This window comes from Nymphalis io, chromosome 16, assembly GCF_905147045.1.
Source record: "Nymphalis io chromosome 16, ilAglIoxx1.1, whole genome shotgun sequence".
Taxonomy (NCBI): domain Eukaryota; kingdom Metazoa; phylum Arthropoda; class Insecta; order Lepidoptera; family Nymphalidae; genus Nymphalis; species Nymphalis io.
The window spans coordinates 3109931-3128752 of NC_065903.1; the positions used below are offsets into that span (position 1 = coordinate 3109931).

The following is an 18822-nucleotide window of genomic DNA, read 5'->3' on the forward strand; positions in this document are numbered from 1 at the left end:
TACAGTTTAATTAGTCGCAGGTTCAATTCTGACCTATTGGCTATTGTTATCCTCACTCCTAACACAAGCTTTACGCTTAATTGGTGGGTGTATAATAGGACTATTAGTATAACGGGTATTGCTGCCATTCTTATGAAAGAAAAGAAATGTGAAAAGAAATGTATATAACTATTTAATTGTATTAAGATAAATATCTACTCACGAATTATTTTATATCGATTACCATGATCAAAATAAATATAATGCTTCGAGTGCGAAAACTTCGGAATGCAGTTTATATCGAGTAGAACCGGTAAGAAATTTAGCATTAATTATTTTTTACAAATCGAATTGCATAGATTTTTAGTCTGTGTATATATTTTTTTCTTTTTTTTTTAATTGACCTGTAATTATATGGCTAATTTATATATCCTACATGAAAGTCAACGAATATTATTACCTCTTAAATTATTAGAATATGCCAATAATGTCTTATATGTTAAAACGATTTAATATAAAATTTACATGTAGTAGATAGTACAGTGTAGTAGTAAGTAACATATTTCGTTATTCGATTATATTATCAATTTCTTCGTCATAGAACACATTATTATATCGTAACTCCAAACGTACATACACATTGTTATAACAGCTATTTTATTGAAAATTATATGAAAGATTAAATAAATTAAAATAGATTAGAAATAGATAAAAGATAGATTAACTATATATCGTATACTGTTATGCAGGAGATAAGGTAAATATTTAAAGCAATGCTTATTTTATATCTTGTCATAATTACCTTTATTATCTCGTTACTATATGTGTCCTCACTAATATTATTCTTCTTTATAAAGTGACGGAAGTAAAGCCATTTTGCATTTTCAACTGCAATAATTGCTCCGCGGTTTAACCTCATTGGTTGCGATATTGCCTGTGCACATATATGCATTTGGGTGAATTAAACTTTCGAAAACGAATAATTACTTAAAAAGTTATATTTTCGCTTAAGTCAGAAAGGAGTATTGTCAAGGGTTCAAACCCCGACAGTTCCCGCATAATTTTTAGAAACATCTGATTTCGTATGATGCACATGCCTTCTTTAACTATTTAAATCCATGTCGTCGTTCTATTTTCGACTCTATTGTATTCAGGCTAGAGATTATTTTAAGATGGAAGTAAAAATAAAGACTAAGATACTCTCACACTTGAATATTGAGTCTCGACTCGAGAGAATTGGTAGGATAAAGTTCTGAGTACATTGTTCAAGACCTAGTTTTCAATAAGAATACATACATTCAGGTACAGTTGAAATTGTTTATTTTTTAAATATTGTTTTTTCGTAAGGAAGTGCCTAAAATAATCTTTACACCTTCCAATTAAGCGTCCATTTTGTGATAGGAGATGATTCATAGCCCAAGGGGCGGATTGAAACAGCAACTTTCTCCTCCTAACGTGACCCGTATAAAGTTAGCTTTTAAGATTTTAGATTTTGTTGAAATATACAAAGAAAGAAATCTATTTTGTGTATGAATACTTTACTGTAATAGTAGTTTTAGGTTTTATATTAGTTTCGTCTCCTAATTGTTAATTCATTTTTATAACATAAGTTTTAGCTATAACTATTGTTATAGATTCATAATATTGGCTTGCTGCCCAATATTTAAATCCTCTCCAAATAAAAATAATTAAATTAAAACCAAATATATGTTATTAGTCTCTTTATGGTGCCTCACATATTCGATAATAATTATATGAATATGATCACATACATTTTAAAAATATCAACATTATAATTTTTATGAACAATTTCAATAAATAAGAGTATAGAGTTTCAACATGTGTGCGTAATATTCTTACGACGTTACGTAATTACATTCCTCAGCCGGGTAGAATATGACACCAGGTCGTCTGGGACCGTGGAGACTTCATTTTTAACGAGTCCGAGACCAGATTCGTCGTACCTGCGCTTTTAAATCATCTCTCGAACCGCCCTGTGTATTCAGCACGAGTCTCTCCCAGTGCCTCATTTCGCTTAAGCTAACAATTAAAACGAACATTGTCTATATAAAATGTTTGCATAGTACTTTTTTTGTTTTATAAGAGTTTTCAGGGAACTTTATGATTTTTTTTACATTTATAGACATTTAAAAATGCGTCATTCGACTTTTATAAGTGATCCACTTAAGAGATGTTTAAGTACGATGCGACGTTCGTGGATGTTAGAAGAATTATGTAATTTGAAAATTACTTCGATAAAGCTTTATTTTTAGCTAAATTTGCAAGAAGATAACGTTACGTTTGTTTTATTTATTATTTTATGTGCCTGCAGTTACACTGGTTAACTCGCCCTTCTTACCGGAAAACAATACTTATTATTGAGTATTGCTAATTCATATTTTGCGGTAAAATATATGGCGAGTCAAATATATGGTCACCCACCCGGTGGTACCTATCAAATCGGGCTTGCGCGGAGTGATTATCTATACAATAAGAATTACAAATAATGTTTCACCATCTGTTACCAATACCATGGCTGTTATTAGTGAACTTCCAAAAAAGCAATCTAAATTTAAAAAAGTTCCATCAAAGAGATCGAGATTACATATATATGTATATAAACACTTGTGGTTATAGTAATTAAGATAAATATGGAAGAATTCGTTTTTCAACAATCGAAATACTAAAAGCGGAAATCGTCAAACAAAACCGGAACACAGTAAATCCGGTAGCCGTAACAAAGACAAACGCAATTTCGGTCCATTTTCACGGTTGCGTACAAAATCACTCCGCACCGAGGACCGTTAAATTTATATTGGATTACCCAATTAATTCAGCGTAATCGTCGGACAAACTAATTAATATAGCACTTCATACACGGATTGAAATTTAATAGCCTACACTGATCATGAAGGACGTTTATCCCTTCAAAACTCGTAATGAGCTTTGAATGCTTATGTGAATGTATTTCGTATTTCGTAGATAGCTATAGATGGGATGTATGTGAAGCTTAAATTAATCACATTAAAAGTAAATAAGGTTCAATCTATAATTTTACAAAGCTTCAATAATTAAGAAACTTAATCGTTTTAAAATATCGATTTTTTTTATAATTTAATCGGTCGTGAATCTAAATCATTTGGCTAAATAAAGATGAAAGTCAGTAATTATAAAAGCAATAAAAAGTTTTTTAAATTATTAATTTTTTAAAAGAATATTTAATTATTACTAATCTTATATTATATGGCGGGGTAACCCCTGGACTATTTTTTTGTAAAATTATCTGATATTATTTTGACGCCTCTCGGCATGGCAATGTAGCATAGAAATACTCACGCTAATTAAGAGTTAACTTTGCCTATATAAGAATTTAGAAATATCAATATTTTTACTAGTATGTACGACCATCTCAAAAAGCATAATAGAGTATTTGGTATTATATTAGACTGCTTACCAAATAAAAAGCTACAAATATCCGCTGAACAGTTAAATATTAATACTAAGTGTAAATATATTGACAGGCGTTTTATTTATGAACACGTTCTGTCCTGTCCCGTTCCCCGAGTATCTGAAACCCCCATTAGAGCTATTAGCTTAATTACAAGGTCCCATACCCTTGGTTAAATACAGTTAAAAACCCGGCGTATATAGGTTTACCTAAAATAAAATTGACTTTTCATGGCCTTTTCATACAGCGGTCGTATTCATGACATACGTCACATTCGGGAAAAAGTACTTTATTGATCGTTTTCGAAAATGGTGTGTTCTCTATTTTTCACAAAATAATTATTTTGTTTTACTAAAAGTATCGATGGTCGAGCGATTAAATTGTGTTGTATTAACACAGTACACATGTAGCGGGCGCTTGGCTCTCTTGTTGTTGAATTACTTTCAGTATTTTTTTTATGTATTGTAATTATTTAAATAATATTGGATCTTGTAATATCCGTGTCGATGCGGTTAACTGTTACTTATTTAGGTATGTAACTGTCTTGTTGCTCTAGAAGTTTTTCATATGGCTGCGGATTTTGAACCCATGGGTTCAAATATCGAGTTGCGTCAATAGAGTCGATCATAATCTGAATGTTAGCGGTGCTGATACTCCTGTGTTTCGAAAAGCACGTAAACACCATGGGAGTACATATTATACTTTGGCCCGCGCAGTTTGAGATAAACTTGGAATAAGTTTCATCTGAATGATTAAACTAAAGCCTTCGTTAAAGTTGGTGCGGTCTTCGAACTCTTTCCTCTCATTTTGGATTTTCTGTCCCATCGGATAATGAAAGTGAGCGGTAGATAGTGCATTTGTGTTTGCGTACACTTGTGCACTATATTATGTCTTACGCAGATGGCTAATCTCTTGAGAATTGTCGGTCATTGTTCATGACGATCATCTTGGACTAATACTCATGAAAAGATGCATTCATTAAATATAATTTTGTATGAAATATATTAATAGTTTTTATATAGACTATCTGAAGTTAACGTATTTCGATATTTTGATAAAAGTGTAAACATTATGATGGCGCTTAATTGGAGGCGATACTTTGGCAGATTTATTACTTAATTATTCAACCCTTACATGCTTCGGGAACTTGGGTAATTTGCTAGCTTTGTTCGCGGTGAATTTTCAAAGTTCCAACTTCATTTCGAAATTTAGAATTATGAGCAAGACCGGATTCTGTTCTGTTTAATAATATTAATGCAAATTGTATCGTATTGCATTTATTTTATTTTCGTTGGCATTTTATTTATTGTTATATATATATACATTAAAGCCGGTGAATGTCCCACTGCTGGGCTGAAGGCCTCCTCTCCCTTTTTGAGGAGAAGGTTTGGAGCTTATTATATATATATATAAACATTATAGCTATTAGCTTATGGCTATAAGGTTTTCATATAAAAACATAAGTACACAATTTCAAAAAAGGTATCAGTGATGCCGTTAATATAATTTCACCGGTTTTTTTCAGCTTTGTTCGCAAATTGGTGTTACATTATTGATATCTAATGAGAAACCTAAGAATTTTCCTTCCAATTGGTAAAAATATATTTAGTTTTATAAATGAGGCATGTCATACAATGAATATGTAATAATAATGTCCTCTAGACCGAGTTCGGCCATGGTGGTCAATCTCGAGAGAGATTAGCCAATTACGTAGGAGATATTATAGTGCACAAGTGTGTGCGCAAACACAAGTGCACTCTCTATTCCCTAACTCTCATAATCCGATGAAGCGCAGGACCCAACGACTTTACGTGCTTTTCGAGGCACGGGAGTGTACACACTTCCAACTTTTAGACTCCGGGCTGCTACGGAGAATTTTCAGACAGAAAAACCGAATAACTTATTGGCGCAACCTGGGAGTTGAACCCAGGACCTCCTGGTCTGCGGCCTTACATCAAGTCACTAGACCAACGAGGCAGTCAAAAATGAATATTTATATATAGATTTAACATAGAACTTTTTCTGCAATCATCTTAAGCTTCGGCTATGAAAATAATGTCATTTATTTTAACTCTTTCCTAAAAAGCACTTTATTTCTTAGGATAATTTATATATTGACCTAGATACGAAGTTTATATAGCTACGGTTTTATTAAAATTTAACCAGCGGTGTCTGCGTGATGCGTGCACAATAGGAAGGTAGACAATATTATCAGTAATTATTTCTTGACACGACACTGTTTCATTTTGTTTAAGAAATTATGCTTCTTATATACAAGTCGGTCAAAAATACTCACGACAACAACATACGATGTTTATCCTTTTTCCTTTTTCTCTTATAAAACCGGTGCAGGAACTAAGGCTCGGTATTAATTATACTAGGCTCAACAGTTACTACTAACTGAATCCTTTTTCTTAAGAAATGTTTCAAGTCAAACATTACAGATAAAAACGTTGGACCTCAAATTCGACCAAATAAGTTTTGCTCCAAGATCTCGTGACTGTTCAAAGAAGAAGAAAATCCGAGTGACAAATATATTGTTTGAAATAATCGGATACCTACGATACAGGATTACCTTGGTACCCAACCAAAGTATAAATAAAACAAAAATTGTAGTTGTTCTTTGTTAAATGAACAAACAAATCAATTGTTCAATTCTAATATAACCTTCTTCTGATGTCTGACCTGACCCCGGAAGACTATAATTTGTTTCCGTTAACCAAAATTAATCTCAACGACCTTACGATTCAGTAAATGTAATTTATGACATTTTAATTTATATTAATTGGCATATCGCATAACAATTAGCCAGTATAATTACAGGCACAAGGGACATAAAATCTTAGTTCCCAAGGTTGGTGGCGCATTGGCTACGTAAGCGATGGTTGACATTTCTTACCATGCCAATGTCTAAGGGCGTTTGGTGACCACTTACCATCAGGTGGCCCATATGCTCGTCTGCCTTCCTATTCTATAAAAAAAATTCTTCTGGGTAAGAAGCATGAATCTGACACAGTTTTAACAAACGATATTTGAATATTGTTTATATTTGATCTATTTGAATTTGTGTATACCAGATTAACTTGTGAGTGTTGTCCACTTTGACGGGCCTTATATACTCATCAAATGTCTTATCTCGATGTTTTACTTAATATTATTTATGTACAAACATATAATACCTAATATATAACAAGTAAATGTTGGAATAGAATAGTTACTATTAGTAATGGAATATAATAGTTAGTTTTAACTCCTTATATTTACAGTTCTTTCAGGAAATTATATATATATATATATATATATATATATATATATATATATATATATATATATATATATATATTCAAAGTGCTTCAGTTAAGTTCTCACTTGTCCATCATCGTAAGAATACTTACAATATCGCCACAGTATACTTATAACAATATTATGTAAATCTTTAATCATATGATTATTTCGATAGGAACAATGACAAACACTTACTACAGAAATACGAAAATTAAAGACAAACTTTTAACACCAAGTTTCCGTCTCGACAAAGTCAATTTATCCTTTTTGGACAAAGTGTTGTTTGCTTTTGTAATAAAATTCCCTGGATAATTTTAGTTTTGCCAATTAATTAATTTGATTCATATAAAAAATACTAATTATATTTTTGATACGTGATGATGATTTGATAGATAATACGGGCGATTTAGTAATCGTTGATTTTTCTCTTTTTAGTTTTCTGCTAGATAAGTCTCTCCTATAATTGGTGCCGTTCCGGCCGGTCCACTGCCCACTGAATCCAATATCCCGTCGCTGTGTTCAAGTCGTTAATCTACCTGGGGTACTGGAGATATTTTCTACTCTTTTTTTCCGAATTTTTATATATATAGATGTCATTAAGTTACGAAGTTCTAAAATCATATTATTATTATTTGAAGTGAAAATTATATCCTCTTAATCCAAAGCGACAGCATTATACCGATGACTAAAAAATAACAAATGTTTTTTGAACGTTTCTACTATTTCAATAGGGTCCGTTCACACAGACCGGCTCGGAGAGGAGAGCAGATTTTTATCACGTTGGAAACAGTGTTTTGAGTGATTGTAGTAAAGTTTATTTTTGCATTTGCACCTTTTTTGTCATTAAAAATGCCTGAACGCGCTTCGTGTGAAGTAATAAAAGGAGCCGACCGGCTCCGCTTGCGTGCTCTTTCTCGCTCGCACCCGCTTTCAGATCTCTTCCAGCCGGTCGATGTGAAATAGTTGGCGGCTCCGCTCCGGCCAATTCCAAGCGTATACGACCCGGTCTGTGTGAAAAGAAAAAAGCAGGCCGATGCTCTCCGAGCCGGTCTGTGTGAACGGACCCATAGGCCGATGAAAGTAGAAACGTTCGGAATCGCATTACGTCGGAAGAAAACGCGGATTAGGTAAACGACATCGTCGTCCTATTTAAATTCTCCTCTTACTGTAATTGAAATGAAATTCCGTTTTCGACTTATCTCAGTCTCGGTTAAGGCTGATTCAGACGGACAGACAATAAAGACCTATATCTAATAATGTTGGCTGCTGTTCAATTTTATGCTATTTTGAATGCAAACGAGATATCTTCATATCATTCATCTAACTATCTTAGATTTAGATGTATATATATAAAATACGATATATTTACTGGTGGTAGAGCTTTGTGCAAGCTCATCTGGGTAGGTACCACCCACTCATCAGATATTCTACCGAAAAACAGTAGTATTTGGTATTGTTGTGTTCCGGTTTAAAGGGTGTCTGAGCCAGTGTAATTACAGGCATAAGAGACATAACATCTTAGTTCCCATAGGATTGGTGATGTAAGCGATAGTTAACATTTCTTAAAATGCCATTGTCTATGGGCTTTAGTGACCACTTACCATCAGGTGGCCCATATGCTCGTCCCCCCCTTTTGTTTTTCGCTGGAAAAACGCATTTACGCGTTTCCCCCACATGAGGTGTGGGGGGTATGTGGGACTCGCCGGCACTGAAGGCGCCGGAATACCTACTAAAAAACCAGCGGTACCCACTCCGTCTTGTCGAAGGGGCGTCACGGGATCGCTTGCGCATCCTATCGCGACGCACCGACGGTTGGCCCGCTCAAGCGGGCCTATCATTCCTATGGGGTTCTCGAGGTACGGAGTACCCCCCTGACCCCAGCGGCGCTTACGGTGGGGGAAGAAGGTGCGCATAGCGTCGGCACCTCATCCCGGGTCTTCTTCGGCGGAGCCAATCAGTGGCGGCTGACCTCGCCTCTCGCTCTCGCTGCGCGACCTCCTTCTGCAACATGACACTCTCGCAAAAAGAGAACATTTCCATCCAAAAACTCTCGCTGCCAAGCATAGCGTTAATCACGCTCGGCAGCGAGAGGCTTCCGCCAAATATCGCCGCCAGGGTATGCTTCTGGGGCCTCCACGCAGCACACTCCGTCAAAGTGTGATGTGCCGTGTCCAGTGGCGCACCACACTCATGGCAGGAGGGTGATATCTCCCGCCTCGCTATCCCGTGTAGGTACTTACCGAAACAGCCATGTCCGGTAAGCACCTGCGTCAGTCTAAACATAAGTGTGCCGCTCCTTCTTGTTACCCAGCGCTTCAAGTGGAGGCGGATCGCCTCCACTGTCGTCAGGCCTGCTGATGGGGATCCCAGGTCCTCCTCCTATCTGCGAATGAGAGCTTGTTGGGCTACAGACCTGATTCGCCAAACCTCCGCTGATCCTGGATGGTCGCCATTCGCCCTGGCTGCCACCCGAAACCGATGCACTTCCGCGAGTACCTCGGCCTGGAGTTCCCAGGACGGATCACTCGCAAGAAGTGCCGCCACCGTCCACGACACCATACAGTAACCTCGTACCGCTCTCACCGCTATAACTCTCTGCGGTCTCCTCAGAAGAGCTCTATTACGAGCGGTGAGATGCTCGTCCCCCCTACCTATACCATAAAAAAAAAAGATATTTGTAGTAATTGCGTAAATTATAATAAATTACTGCAACGTTTTTAAATAAGTATATTCGCCATGCTCCTGGAGACAAGTTATGATTGTTTGATTTCAAAAAATTACCAATAAGTTGTATGATAAAGAATTGAAATATTTTGTGAATAGTCAAATAGTAATAACAAGTACTTACTATATTCAAATCCCGTTTATTTGTGAAAAACTTACAAAAGTGTAAAATGTTATATATACTAATAATATCCTGGGACATTATTCACACACGGCCACCTGATCCCAAACTAAGCAGAGCTTGTGCTATGGAAACCAGACAACTAATACATACTACATATACTACTTTTCTTTTGTAAATACATACTTATATAGATAATTATACCCAGACTCAGGACAAACAGATATGTTCATGCACACAAATGTCAGTCCTGGGTGGGAATCGAACCCACAACCTTCGACGTGAAAGGCAAGTATCTACCAACCACGCCAACCGGCCCGTCTATAATATATGTTTCTCGTCTAAGAGAAATGCGATAGAACTGATGTGCAGGATATTTTTTTATGTAATCTTTTAAAAAACTTTCGCATCATCAATGTAATCCTTCGATAAAATAGATAAAAATAAAACTGCAAATTAGGCTTCATTATTTGATCAGACCTAAGTATATTTTAATTAAATTGTACTGGACGTTAATTGGTTACCTTAGATAATTGTTAAAACCGGGTTGCGATTCTAAATACTTCGAAGCGTTCTATTTGCACTGTCTATTTTCCTGACCGTAGTTAATTATTAATTATATGATATTATGTAATCAATAATTTATTTTATTCAATCATATATTATTTGATTGCCCAGTTATGATCCCGTGGTTGATGAGGATCTTAACCGATGGCTTCGAGTTCAGAAAAATTCAATAACTTGTGTATTTGCCTTCAAGCCGGCCAAACCTTTAATTACTAGAATCCATCATCTAATTCTTGTGGCATTATGAGATAATAGTCATTATTATAAATTCATTGTGAGATAATAATGAGGAGTCTAACCATATATGTACATTTATTTGAAATATCTTAATCGTTCTTTAAACACTTTATTTTTTTTTTAACTGGTTAGTGGCGAAAATTATTAAGAAAGTTTATAATTGTATATATATATTAAAGAAAATATTAGTCTAGCATCTTATCTAAAAAAAACCCTCTTTCGATCCTTTTATTTGAACTTAAATATGCAACCTCTTTGTCTTCTCTCGTTTAATATCCTAAGTAAATTCCAGTGTTCCTATGCTTTTTTCTCTTTATCATGCTTAAAATACGAGTATTAGCCTTAGCGTTAATGCCTTTCCCTAGAAATTTCGTTCATTCTTTCGACTAGCGCTTAATGTTGTTATTATTCACTTTTATAACGGTAATAATGGAAGTTTTTACGCTTACTCATACGATGTCTTCACCTCAAAGCAGTTTTATTCAAAAATAAAAGTTCTGGTGTTTTAATTTTGGATCATTGTAATATTAGACATTGTGATTTATTTATTTATTTATTTATTGGAAATAGTTACACCATCGACTTATCACTAACACATTCACTTAGCATTAGATACAGGGTATTAAATCTAGGTGAATAAATCATTACAGGTGTAAACAACATTGACCTTAAGATAAGACTATACTAACCTAATTATGTCTTAACTAAAAATTAAAAAAGATAAATAAATTATAGATAATTAAACAAAACATAAAATAAAATTTATATACAACAACAAAAATCTACAAGGGTTGAAATAATTAATTTATGAATAAAATGGTTTTAAAGTTATACTATGAGATCTTTACAGAGCTTCACAAAAGTTGGCTTGCTTTGGGCAAAGATGTCGATATTGCCGTTAGAAGAATATTCATTATAAGAATTAATTATTCTGTTGAGGGGTGCATGTTTACCTAAATTTGTTTTAAAAGCTGTAGTTCTAAAAGGTTTTTTTATTGGGTGTCTAGGAATTTTGCGGGGAACAACTAAATTGATTTGCTGAAGTAGTTCGGATGACATTATTTGACCATGGATCAGTTTGTGTAGGGTCAAAACATCGCTGATTTCACGGCGACTTTTAAGTGATATCATTTTAAAATGTTTTAGCCTATTGTTGTAGTTAGCGCGATAAGGACAACTAGTATCCTTGTATGCAAGAAAACGGGTAAAATTTTGTTGTATTCGCTCAAGTCTTTCGATATGAGTGTTATAAAAAGGGTTCCATATATTTGATGCATACTCTAAATTGGAACGTACAAGAGAATTATAAATGCAGAGCAATGAGCGAGTATTCTTAAAATCCTTGCATGTTCGTTTTACAAATCCTAACATTTTCCAAGCTTTTGATATTATTTTGTCTAGATGATTAATAAAATTTAAATTGCTATCGATAACTACACCTAAGTCTCGAATGGAATTAACCTCGGATAAAGGATCGCCAGATATAGAGTATTTAGATAATATCGGTTTTCTGCGTCTTGTAAACTTTATATGAAGACATTTTTTAACATTTAATTCCATGTTATTTTTATTGCACCAGCTAGCGAGAGCGTCTATATCTGCTTGGAGAAGGTCAGAATCGGATAACGTTTTTATAGGTCTGTAGATTTTGAGATCGTCGGCGAATATTAAGCATTTGCTAAATTTAATGCTGTATACTATATCATTAATAAAAACTAAAAAAAGAATTGGACCTAAATGGGATCCTTGGGGTACCCCGGATGTGGGAACAAATGCAAAAGATGAATAGCCGTGAGTAATCACCCGTTGAGATCGGTTATTTAAGTAGGATACTAACCAATTCAGCAAATTACCATGGATTCCGTAATACATAAGCTTAGATTGCATGATTGTATGGCTAACTTTGTCGAATGCGCTCGTAAAATCCGTGTAAATAGCATCAATTTGAGTCTTGTGATCAACGTTTTCGGACAGGTCTATAACATAGTCTAATAAATTAGTCGATGTTGATTTATTTTGCATAAAGCCATGTTGTTGTGTAGAGAGGATATTTTTGAAATATTTGGTTACAATTGGGCAAATGAGCTTTTCGAAAAGTTTTGGAATAACGCTTAAAATTGAGATAGGTCGATAGTTTTTGATATTACGCTTGTCGCCTTTTTTGTAAATAGGAACAACATTGGCAGCTTTCCATATTGTAGGAAATTTAGCAGATTCGAGTGATTTTGAAAAAAGGATTTTTAAAGGAAGTGTTAAGTACTTACTAGTCATTTTAATAAATAATGGGGGAATTCCATTAGGACCAGGTCCTTTGCTAATATCAACGGATTTTAAGATTTTAGATATTTCACGTTCGGTCAAAGAAATTTTACTTAAGCAAAATTGGGGAAAACAATCTGCTGGATATGATATACGCCCTTGATCATGTGGGGAATAGACTGACGCAAACTGTGAAGCAAAAAGATTACAAATATCTTCTCCTGTATTTGCTGTCATATTATTGAGGAACATTTCTCTAGGAAGATCTGAAGATTCACCACGATGATCCTTTACAAGAGACCAAAATTTCTTAGGATTTTTAAGAACCGATTCTTCTGTACTTAAGATATGCATACGATAACAAGAAGCTGTCAAAGACTCCACCCTATCATTGCTCAACTGAAGTTCTAATTGATCTCTAGGGTTTTTGTATAGTTTGTACCTTTTGAGAATTTTGTTGCGTTCAGCGATAAGTTTAATCAAGTTACGTGTAAACCAAGAAGGATATTTTAAATTACGAGGTTTTGTTTTGGGTACAGTAGATTGAATTATAATTTCCAGTAAGTCATAAAATTTTGCTACAGCCATATCGACATCCTTAAACGGAGATAGCTCCAATTCCCAATCAATTTGACATAACTTAGCATTAACTAAAGTATAGTCAGCTTTCCTAAAGTTATAAGACGCAAATTGTTTTCTAATAGTTGGTAAACGCTTATTTAATTTTAAATCGATATCTAAAGCAGGATGATGTAAATCAATTTTACTAAGAGGTTTAATACTTTCTTCTATGGAAATATCCTCACAGGTACTTAAAACTAAATCTAGGATTCTGTTATTGTGGTTTTTTAAATAATTAAATTGTGACAGGCTATTGAAAGACATAAAGTCTACGAAATTACGCCCAAGATTACAATTATAATTACAGGGTGTCAGTGCGAGAATATCAGAGGTATCTCGTTTCCAGTCTATGAACCCTAGGTTGAAATCCCCTAGAATTATAATATCACCGGCGTGAGATTGCATAACATGACTAATATTCTCTAACATCGGGTCCAATGAAGCACTTGTCACTGGAGGAGGAAGATAAAGCACACAAAATAAAATTTCTTTCGATTCTTGACCGTCACTTTTCACTGATACCCACAAATCTTCCATAGAACTTTCAAAGTGATCAACACGTTTCGAACAAATATTTTTAGAGACGGCGAATAAAACGCCTCCTCCAGTTTTTCCAGAAGATGAAGTAGATGAACGATCTCTACGGTAAACATTGTATTTGTTGCTAAATAGTTCTTTATCGTGAACACTGTCATCCAACCAAGTCTCTGTTCCAATAATAATATCAAAACATGATGTCATTGAAGATAGTCTTATTTCTTTTGTTTTAGTTTTAAGTCCTCTAAAGTTTTGGTAATAGATCCTGAATTTTGAAGAGATATGGATACGGGCACTTAGCAGCGGTTTTATAGTTTACAAGTGATCAAGAGATTCGAAACATTTTATTTGTTTGGCAGGGGATTGGTCGTTTTTGCGTACATAAATATATATATCAGATATATTTTTAATGGTTGAACCAAAAATGAAAACAATTGCCTAAAAAGTTTACGATAGAATAAAATGTGGCAAGAAATATTACAATGTTTATATATTATATATATATATCAGATATATATATATATATATATATATATATATATATATATATATATATATATCTTATTATGAATAAATAAATAAGACATATTAAAATGAAATGTAGAGACAGCGAAATAGTAGTTTGCTAAATTCAAACACCAAAAATATTAGCTTCGCGAAAAAATATATCGCGCATGGCTACGCATAAATTGCTATCATAAATTTGCTACTTCGGAACAAACATCCCGAATGCTCTCCAATTATGGAGATCACTCCGTCTTTCTTCCTGATAGGTGTTTTATATCACCTTGCTTGCTATATTTTTTTATCTTTTATCACTAACGAAAATAAACTATGGATCTTCACTTCACGATACCGCAGTGACAGTTCATACTAGTTCATATAATCGAGGGAATTACCGCTTAGATAGATATTAAATATTTATACCGCTCTTATTTTTAACTTAAATTACAACGTCTAAAGAGAGACTAATTGTTGGATTCATTTAATGTCATTATTTATATAAAAAAACATTTATTTTTGATAAAACTATAAAGAATAATATGTTTACTAACTTGAATAAAAATTTTAAAAAAGGTGTAATATTTTACTTAGCGCACTTAACTCTCTTACTACGACGTGACATACCTTAGCGACATACTTTAAAAGATAGATTGGTGTGGATTTTTCGCAAGTTACTGTTTTGTGAAATTATTAAGGCATAGTAATACAGGCATGTAATGATATTTTTAAATGTCCGGATACTTAAAAAACAAAAACACGTCTTGTTCCTTAATTAAAGTTTTTTGGTTTAATAACCAATAAAGTATTTTAATTTAATTTTTTAATGAAGTTAGTTAATGCGTCATCTTAATAAAACTAAATAAAAAATAACAATAAGATAGGAGAAAATAATTAGAAACCAAGCAGAGAAGAAAAATCAAAATAAATTTCCTATACAAGTTTTGAATTTCTATAGCTAAATATAATTTAATTCATATTATAATCACAGCATCCGCAACCGCAATTGCTTGAAGCAAACGAGCGTATAAACAACATCTATCCGGTTCTACATAAAGTAATTTAAAAACGGACCAATACATTTTTGTTGTATTAATGATTATTAAAAGCAAAAATTATACAATGGATACAATCCTATTAAACTACGAACAAGGTAATAGTTGGTACAATATCAGAGTTCCAAGATAAGCGTCTCAATTTTATAAAGTAACTAACTAGCTTACTTATTCTGGTTTCGTATTATTAGAATTAGGATCTTACAAGTTTATATTGAAGGACAAACATATAGAGAAATTTGTTGTTTTTTTTTTTTACCAAATTTTCCTCACAGTCGGCTTTAACGCATCTATATATTGTTCTATAACAAACATTTATTTTTGTTTATATAAATAGACTAAGATAACATCTTGTTGACAAAGTGTCCGACTTAACATAACAAAATTCATATATTATTATTTTTTTCACTTAATTGCGTGCTCTTTTCTTGGCCGAGTGGACTGTCTAAATTAAAGATGCTTATCTGAATTAATTGAATTCAAAGTCTGATGTTCGCGTGTTTACATTTCCTAGCTATCAACGAAAATTTACATTTCGTCCCTCAGAAGCACACTCGAGTCTCTAGAATTCTTTTTTTTTTTTTAAAGTTAAGCATTAAAAAATATCATTTTTAATTTTATTTTGGAAGTATTGAACGGTTATGAAAATTAGCATGTAAATATTGATAGTGAAGATGTCATGATGAACTTACTAATATTCGGCTTCTATTATTATAATATAAATATTAATATTATTTGTATACCCTTCTATTATTATAATATAATTAATCAATTTAAATTTTCCATTCCTGAAATCAGAGAACCACATCTGCCCAGGGATTGTATTTGGTCAACTAACTAAATGAAGAAGTTTAGACATTTATTTAACCTTAATAATAATATTAATTAGAATACTGCTGGCACCAATTACCTTAATGCATTTTATATCAATAACTTTACCGAAACGAAATCTTTCCAACCCGTTGAAAGTATTATTTGCTTGAAGCGTTTACGACGCTAATCGTATATTCCTTCTGACGTTTAAAAACTTTATCTCAATAAAAAAATAATAAGAAATACATTGAACGGCGTTGTTAAATGTTGTTTCATTTCCTCGGATTTTATAAATCTCAATACGGATTATAGATTTAATTTGAAGGGAGCGTTGTTCCGTTGCCTTTATCGGGAGCATTGTCGGTGCGCTTAGCCAAATTAAAGGTAAACTAATTCGCAAATGGAAACGCGAACGGTGAAAGGACTGAAAGATAGGCGTCACATTTAATTAATAAATTTTCGTCGTCTGTTTGAAAACGCTCGGATTATTAAATGTGAAGGACTGTCGTTTCATTCTGTTCCGTATTATTCACTATTTGATTTCCCTTTCCTTTCTTTCATAAATGTTTAATTAAAAAAAATATCACGGGACTTATCGATTGGCACCACGGGGGTACTTCTACTATGAAGTTATTACGTGTCTCCCATTTCATCGGTTAGCGACCTAATTTCTTTTTGGAAAGCTTTTGTATCTTCAAACAAAAATGATTCCTTTACACTATGGTGAAGCACATCACGATTCCCGACGACGTTCGGTGGACTTCCTCGAAAATTTACGATGCAGACACAATAGATAAAATACAAGGTTTAATAATATGCTGCTCTTATTATAAATTTATAGTAATATAAATTTAAAAAAGAGTTCTGTAAAGAAGGTCGAATAATAAACAACGATTGCAACGCGCGTGACATATATTTGTATTTACTATTACTTAAATACAATATCCAAACATAAGAATCATTGGCGAATATTTTAATGAAATATAACTGGAAAAAACCGGCTAGATAAATTATATCTAAAAAATAAGTTTATTATTTTTAAATAAAAAAAATAACGGTAAACAAATCTGCTGTTTTGCTTTTTCTATTTTACAATGAAAATATAACTTATCTAAATTACATTTGGAAACTTTTCATGTAGTTACAAATCGGATTTACGTTTGAAGTACTTCATACAGGAAAAACCCACGTGCCCATTGCAGTTCCTATTGAATTATAATCAGGAAATCGATACAAGAACTTTTGTTTTACTGATCAAATATTTATAGTAACATATTTCACTTACATTATAATTCATAAAACTGTTTATATTCTTAAATAATATATTTAAATGTTTAATAATGTTTCTAGAATTACGATCGTATAGTAACAACCTGTATTATATATCCCACTGCTGGGGTAAGCTTCTGTTGATGATAAGATTTGGAGATTTTTCCACCACACTGCTCGAATGCTGGTTGGTATACACATATTGTCTCAGATTTTCATTAAACAATTGCATGTCTCCGTGAAAAATTATAAACACAAATAAAGCACACATAATGTCAGTGGTCCGAATTTGAAGTTGCATCTTCGGTTTCTTGTATTCTAAAAAAAAACAATACCGTAAATGTTACATAATATTTCAACATATTGAATATAATAACTAAGCTAATTTTATATAAAAAAAAAAAATTAAAACTAGATTTTCGTTCCGTTTTATAACCCATCGAATATATTTATAATATTGTTGATAAGTATCAAAATGTAGGTGACAATGTCAAATGTAAAGGCAACATGGCGCCATCAGATACGGTAAATGGTCGTATTCTCAACGGCCTTAAGTGTGCTGAAGTTTAAAGCGCGGTTTTGTCTGACTTCGTGTTTAATTAAATCGGATAGTTGTAAGCCTTTGTCTCGTATTTTGCGAGAAATTGCCGCAGATGTTTTTCGCTAAACCATTTATCACCAGTATGATATTGTATAAAACGTAATTTGATATTTCTTACCCGTATGACGTAATTAGCCTTTAGATTTATTGTTGGCTGTATATGAATTCATTAAATTTAAAATAAAACGTATCGTATAATTGTTCCTTTGTTTTTATTTTGAATGTTAATATTGAAATAATAAATAATTGATAGATTAATTTAATCAGTCCGAATTTCCCACTGTTGGGCCTAGGCCTCCCCTTGGGAAGGTTCGGGGTTTATTTCACTACGAGCAGTCCAATGCGGGTTGGTGAATAAACCTGTGTTTGATTACATCTGACAGATGCATGTTTCTTCACAACACGAGTTTTGCCGAACACGAGATGAATTATAAACACATAAATTATATATATTATAAATAAATGAAAATTCAGTGGTGCTCGCCAGAATTTCAAGCCGTAGCCGTAGCATTTGGTTAAGATTTATTCTAGCCACTAGACTACCTAGGCTCATTATTATTATAAAAATTAAAATTCATTTTGTAAAACAATTTCAAATCACTGATTTTAGCCTAAAGCATATATACAGACGACATAATCGACATTAATGATATGCAAACAAATGTGATGCGTATTATTTACCTTTATAGTAAAATATAACAAAATATATGTATATACGATATTAAGGCATCATTTACTCAGACATCATATCACCACGCGCAATCACTCACATATACACACACTTAGAAACCATAATATAATAATC

The 18822-nt window shown here is 33.1% G+C and overlaps 1 protein-coding gene and 1 pseudogene across 4 annotated transcripts in view; one reads left to right on the forward strand and one right to left on the reverse strand.

Annotated features, from left to right (window-relative positions):
- Positions 1 to 18822, forward strand: part of LOC126774447 (tyrosine-protein phosphatase Lar) — a 387053-nt gene that overhangs the window by 220258 nt on the left and 147973 nt on the right. The window lies entirely within an intron of this gene.
- LOC126774614 (U4 spliceosomal RNA) lies at positions 765 to 927 on the reverse strand (annotated as a pseudogene).